The sequence below is a fragment of the Ruditapes philippinarum genome, unplaced genomic scaffold (assembly GCF_026571515.1).
Source record: "Ruditapes philippinarum isolate M1 unplaced genomic scaffold, ASM2657151v2 ctg175_1_1_1_1, whole genome shotgun sequence".
Taxonomy (NCBI): Eukaryota; Metazoa; Mollusca; class Bivalvia; order Venerida; family Veneridae; genus Ruditapes; species Ruditapes philippinarum.
In genome coordinates this window covers 226512-234406 of record NW_026863915.1, presented here as the reverse complement: position 1 = coordinate 234406, position 7895 = coordinate 226512, and positions in this window count along the sequence as shown.

The window sequence follows — 7895 nt, the reverse complement described above, 5'->3', positions numbered from 1 at the left end:
GAAAAATGGTATCAAAGGCAACTTGTTGAATAGAAAGTTATCTAATTAATAGAAGTCAAAATGTGTTTGTAGGGTCTTCTTTATAACAACCACTGACTGTAAACGCAGGGGTCCCCCAATGCTCGGTGCTTGGGTCACTATTCTTCCTTGTTAACGTTAATGATATTGTAGAAAAGCTGTTATGTATAACTCGTTTATTTGCAGACGACACCTCTTTGTCTTGTACAACATCATCAATACTAGTATTCGATCAAGAGAGAATTATTAATCATGATTTAGCTTTGATAAACTTGTGGACTAAAAAATGGCTTGTAGATTTTTATCCTAACAAATCAGAAGCGATTGTTTTTACTTTACAACCCAACGTTAACAAACCAAAATTAAAATTTGATGGCATACCAGTAAAATTTGTTGAACGTCATAAAACATTGAGGTTTTACTTTTAGTTCTAATGGAAAATGGCACAATCATTACAAATGTAACATTATCGGCTTCTAAATTACTAGGTACAATGAGAAAAAACCGAAATATTCCCTTAATAGGGAAACCCTAAAACCAAATTTATATTTCATTTCTTAAACCTCTTTAAGAAATATGCCTCTATAGTCTGGGATGGGTGTACAAATTACGAAAAAAGATACGTTAGATAAAATACAGCATGAGGCAGCCAGAATCTTAAGCGGTCTAACCCGTTCAGATTCTCTCCAAAATTTATATAAAGAAATTTATTGGCTCTCAATATCTGATAGAAGAACGTACCAAAAACTTATTTTAACATATATTATTCATAATGGAGACGTTCCTGATTATTTAAGTAATATTTTTCCAGAAAGAGTTCATAATACAGCACCATACAATCTTAGAAACTCAGAAGGCTTTGCAACTTTAAACAGACGAACTCATACATTTTCTTTTTCTTTTGTGCCTTCGTCCGTGAAGCTATGGAACAATTTGCAAACTGAAACAAGATCTTTAAAAACTCTGTCATCTTTTAAATCTCTATTAAAGAAATCAACCTTTCGATTTACACTGCAGACTGAGAAATGCATGCAGTAACTTAAATTTTCCTCTTACTCTGCAATCATTTGTCACAGGATGCAAATTGTTCATGCGGTTATGAGATAAAAGTTGTTAACCGTTTTTTATTTATTTGTCCGAAATATCGGATCTTTTTAACGAATTAAGGCAATTTCACCCTTTAAATCTCCAATTACTTTAAGTTGGTAACGAAGAGTTGTCTTTAGAAAATAAATAAAATATTTTTGACTGTTCAACATTTCATATAAGTAAGCAAACGCTTTTGATTTTGTAATCAAACCAGCACAATCTCAATTAATATTAATGTATTTTTCTTTCATTTTTGCGAAATTAAAGACAAGATTTTTTCATTTCTTCTTCTTTCTTCTATTTTTCATTTACTCAAAATCTATTTGCATTCTGTTTGTTTTTGTTATATTTGGCAAATGTACATGTTTTCTAAGTCATTGTAACGTATATTATATAAAAATCAGTTAAAAATGTTAAATACTATTCAAGCTAGAGAACATGTACACCCAATCAGTTTTATTATTCTTTCTTACCTTAAATCATTTTTTAAGCCAAGTACTATATATGTGTGAGTTTTGTTACTTCTATCTAACTGATAGTCATTCTTGTAAAATATGTTATTGTAATTTATTGCATCAGGGAAGACCCGTTGCTAATGTTGAGAGAACTTGTGTGTCAATCCTTTGATATGAATATGTCATATCATTGATTGTAACTGTTTACATGTATGTATATGTCTTATTTTGTGGCAATAAAATATGTTTAAATCAAATCACGACTTGGTAACTCGTGGCCACGACATAGTATCTCGTGCGCACGAGATAAATAAAAAAAAATTCATTACGCACTTTTTTCTTGTAGTAGCGTATTAACTTACAAACTTCTTTCATAACGGTAAAATGACGTCATCTTAAGAACCACTCATTCATAAAAGGCGGGCGGCATTGACGTCATTTTAAACACGCGACTTGTCTTACATGGGGAATGGGGGTGTAAGATAGGTTTTTTCTACCACCGGTGTAAACGGTAGATAATCCTGTCTGATATGCAAAAATATAAGAATCCTACACTGGCTGTCGGTACAGACCGGAATATCTAGCTCGAGGGTAACTGTTTACGGCGGAATTTCCACTTAACAGTTACCCGAGAGCTAATTAATTTCAATTTTCAACATAAATTACGAAAACTGATATTCTCAATACGCACTTTTACTTATAGTAGAGTATAAACTTACAACTTCATTCATTACGGCACCTTGACGTCATCTTAAGAACGCAATTTATTCATAAAAGGCGCGCGCGTTAATGACGTCATTTAAAGCACGCGGCTTGTCTTACATGGGGGAAGTTAGACACGTTTTTCTAGCACCGGTGTAAACAGTAGATAATCCTGACTTATATGCAAGAAAGTAGAAAGTTTGAACATAAATACTCAATGTCAGGGTGGTGAACTTGGTAAATCAGTCGGGATTCCTTGCGTTCAAATATTTTGTCACAAGTTTCAGTTCCACAAACTGTCTTTTTTATTTATTTATTTGTTTATTTATTCATTTATTTATTTAACAGCAGACGTAAGAAGTGTCATACGTTTGTTAGAGTGACTTACTATCTAACAATAATCTTCACTTATAGCGAACACGGTTATTGTGAACTTCCGGTTAAAATGAACAACCCTTCTTTATTTAATATAAAATATACGTTTTCGATGGCACGGATTAAAACTCGACCGAATGTACTGTTTATTGTTGTATGTACTTCAATACAGAACTTTGTGAAAATGAATCTGATAACAGTACGTCATAGTTTTCTAGTTAGGATATTTTAAGGATGAGTTATTGTCACCAAGATAAAACGGTTATTCCTTTTATTCTATTACTTCTTTTCTTATATAGATTTGCTCGCTTATACTCGGTTTACAACATAATCACGCATGCTATTTCTTGCTGATCCATTGAAAAACTACAAAGTACGTTTGATTGAAATAAAAAGAAATCTATATCTTTCATAAGTAAAAGTCACCATTAAATATTCAATATAAAAGGAAGGAAATATCGAAAATCTTGTTTATTCTTAATCATGGTAAGAAAACGAAAAGCACTGAGTTTAAAAACAAAATATGATATTTTATGAGAAAATGTGTAAGGGAGTACAACTAAAACTTAAATAACAAATGATTTTCAAATTCAAAAAAGTACGCCCTCGGGCATTGTGTTTTAAAAAAGAAATAAATGACTTATTTGTCTTAATCAAATGCTCTTCAAAATGGCGGACGATGAAAAACAGTTCGTTATACGTAAATCTGTTCGCTATAAAAACTCCTGATACAAGGGACTTATTCGCGATATGCTTACAGGGAACTCCGGTTATAATGAATTAATTTTGAATGTCCCAATGAGTTCGTTATAAGCGGAGTTTACTTTAAATATAAAATGGTAATACTGCAAAGTGCATTCGGCCAACTGATCTAAAATCGCTGCAATGTGTAATTTATTTATCAAATTGTCAATTTGCGAAACTTTAGAGCATGGAAGGTTTTATTTTCACTAAAAGTTAAATGATATACAGGATATTTGTTTGTTTTTGTGTAAGATGAAATTTTATTTCATCGAGTGAGCTTTAAAAACAGTATTCTCACGAGTGGTGTAGCCGAGTGACAATACTGTTTAAAAGTTCACGAGATGAAATAAAATTACATCTTACACAAAAAACAAACAAATTTTCTTTTTGTTTTATGCTTAAAATAATTTAAAACGAAATTTCCTCAATATTAACTTAAATATTAAAATCTGTTTTCCCCACTGGTAGCCTCTATTATGTACATGTATAAGTCGAATTTCTCATAAAATACAAGAAGTCTTGGGCTGAAAAATAATTTCGATAATCAACGCTAAATGGCGGTGATATGATTCATTTTATTAAAAAAAATATGAATTATCGCTTGTTTTAATAATAAAAACAAACAATTCTAGTAGGAGAAAAAGTCCAACCATACATCCATATTTCTGTTACTTACTACGAATTTATATTAGACCTGGCTCTGTTAAATGTAAGCGACTGCCATTTTTAAAAGTTGTGTATTTCACGGGAAGAAAATAATTGCGTTTGATTCAGAGGGATTTCATTTGGATTTGTTAGTCATACACCTTTTTAAAAGAAAGAAAACTTATTTGAGGATTGTAACAGACAATATATAAGTGTTGACAGATGTGTAAACATTAAAAAAAACGACTAGGAAATTGGAAACTTGGATTTGATGAAAGGCTGCCTAACGAACGCTGGGTTGTTTACTTATTCTTCGGGCTGATTGCTGTCATTGCTTTTCAAGTTTTCATAAAGCATACGGCGGTAATTGCTCATAGGATACTTTAATATGCCCAAATGTCATCAAAAACAGTTTTGCATGTGGAAGGAATTATTTTTCAGACTGTAAAAATGAAACAAAAAATTAAGAGACGATATTTGGTGATTGGTAATTTGGATGAATAGAAGTGGTTAAGTTATTCATCAATTTCAGCTTTGCTTTTCTCTAAACAGCCTGACATTGTCAAAATTATCAGCAAAAATGAAATTGAGGTGCCACATGGGGAAAACCTGAAAAAAGTAGTTTCGTCATTGAAAAGTGTGAAATTATATTTTGATAATTTTCACTGTGAAATTATCAAATATAATTTGTACGGATAAATCAGTAAATAAACTGAAAAACATAAAATAAAACGTTACCAACTGCGTTACAGCGACAGTGATATTTTTTCCAATATAATAAAGATTTTATACCATAATAGTGGTCCTAACCGTCATATCACTCTTTAATAGACCCTTCTCAAATAATATGCATACCTGGAATTCCAGAACCAGAACGAGGTCTAAGTGGCATGAATGTAAACACACTGACCACTCTTATCTCACTATATAGCCCCGATGTAGGGTGTTAATAAAAAAGTTCTAACTATCCCTATGTGCAATTCTATTTACCATTATTTAAAAAAAAAAAAACAATGGATAACTAACTTTATGGGATAAGAAAGGATAAAGGGCCATTGTTTAAGGTAAGCATCTAAAAATAATATTTTGTAAACTCTGACCAGCATATGAACAGAATAATATTTTTGTAAAAATACAGTTTTTTTTAAATTTAGAATAAAATAGTGGGAGAGTGGGCTTGCTTTTAATCTAACAGTTATATCAATTGAAACTTTACTTTAAATTGTTACAAGTTTAAATTTATGTTACAAATACAGGATTGAAGCTGACTTCTAGATATCATATCATTCCTAATTATAAATATATGTTGTATATTTTTAGGTAACTGATTCTACTATGGTGTGTCCAAAACATTCCAAACTGAGGATTACAACTGGATTCTACTTAGAAAGAGACTGAAAAAAATAATTCTATTACATCAATGTTTAATTGGGTTAAACAAACAACTCCAAAAAGGCCACTTAAAAGAAAAATTCTTTCACCAAAGAAAATGCTCATTGTAGCCCCATATTATCATAATATTTGTGCGACCATTATATACCGTATGTCCGTCAGATGTCAAGAGATCTCCTTGAACCTTTTGAAAATGGTGATGATGTGATGGATCACTAAGGGTTTACATTAAGGAAGATACTTTCAAAAAAGGAAAAGTCATTGAATATTCCAGCATTTGTAAAAAAAGGCAAACTTACACTAGAAGAAGTGAGAGAGACTGAGCAAGTAGCCAAACCAAAGGAAGTAAAGAGTATCTTCTGTTTGATGCACCTATTTCATTATCTCTTGTTGGATCTGTCAACCAGTTATGGACAGTAGCGTGTATACTAGCTAAATTAATCGGCCCGTAGTGTAATCATTGATAAAATGTAATAGTCTGTCTTATGTAATATATTGTTAATCTTATCATGTATATTTATTGGTATTTTAATAAATAAAAGGATAACAATAAAAACAATATCATAAGGAAGTATTAAAGTTTAGTCTTTATCAAAATTTTTGAAATAAATAATAAAATTCTTTCTTTCTCTGTTATCTATGGCATTTGCCATATATTGAGTAACCATTATCTGCTGGTAGTTCTGGACTGGAAGTACAAATTACAATTCATAAAGTAAATGTATACACAGAGTTTGGCTAGGTATTAGTTTATTTCAGATACTATGGTAAAATATCTTTATAACTGAGTCAATACATCTTTGATAAAATCTGCCCAATACACATCTGATAAAGATTTTTCACAGGTCATTAGGGGTTATCTGTGAGATTCAATTTGCAATTACCTTTATGTTGGCATCAAAAATACGTAAATTAACAGAACAAATAAGATTATATAAAACAAGGCACCGCAGATTAATATATGAAGCTTATATTATGTTAGGAAATATGTTAACGACAGCAAAATTGAAACCGAAAGTAAAATATCTCTCCTCTTCATAAATGGATACCTCACAAATATAATTGAATTTTTTATAGAGTGATTTCTGTCGTGATAAACCTTGATTTGTTTAATACATAACTCTGCAAATGAGAAATTAATGTCAGGAACAAAAGATAAGTCAATTTCACTATATGCACAGCTCATACTGGCTTATCAGCTTGCCAGTTAAGCCTCGTTCTGGTTCATTTTCTAAAAATAGCTGTATAATATTAAGAATGGTCTATTATCCTGTCAAACATTCTCCGTGTTCAAAGTCTATTGAACAAGCTTGATAACAATGAAGTTTTATCAATACTACTGACGAAACCCCTAGAATAAGCTTGTCGTCTCCTCTGCTTTTCCAAGCTCTCATTTTTTAAACAGAACGAAATACCTCTTCGACTGTTATTTCGGAGTATTTAAGTGGTCACTATTAATATATTGCACACTTAGGTGATAACTGTTACATATAGCACACCATAATGGTAACTGTTCTATATCAACGACACACTTAAACAGTTACTGTACTACTGTTACTATTGTAACTGTTATCATACAGCACACTTTATGGTCACTTTTATCATACATCACACTTTTATTGTCATTGTTATCATACAACACAGTTTTATGGTCACTGTTATCATACAACACACTTTTATGGTCACTGTTATCATACATCACACTTTTATTGTCACTGTTATCATATAGCACACTTTTATGGTCACTGTTATCATACATCGCATTTTTATTGTCACTGTTATCATACAGCTTACATTAATGGTCACTGTTATCATAAAGCACACTTTTATGGTCATTGTTATCATACAACACACTACTTCCGTCACTGTTATCACACATCATATATCACACATTTATGGTTACTGTTATCATACAACACACGTTTATGGTAACTGTTATCATACAACACACTTTAATGGTAACTGTTATCATACAACACACTTTAATGGTAACATAAACTGTTATAATACAGCACACTTTTGTGGTAACCGTAAGCATACTTCATACTTTTATGGTCAATGTTATCATACAACACATTTTTATGGTAAATGTTATCATACAGCACACTTTTATTACAACCGTTATCATACAGCACATTTATGGTCATTGTTATTGTACAGCAAACTTTTATGGTTACTGTTATCATACAGCACACTTTTATGGTTACTGTTATCACGCATCACACTTTTATGGTTACTTTTTTTGCTTATTTTATAGCCGATATTCGGTCATATTCTCAATTGAAAAATGTATAAATTATTAAGTAAACAGTATTATGTCATGCTTTGTTTTCTACTGTTCAACAACACATCGATGAAATTCCTAATTCCATGGGTATGGGTGATGTTCCCAAAATCCTGGAAAAAAACCCGGCTCTTTAAAAAAGCACACTTTCAATTTCAATGGTTCAATTCTTGGACAGTGTGTATCATAAT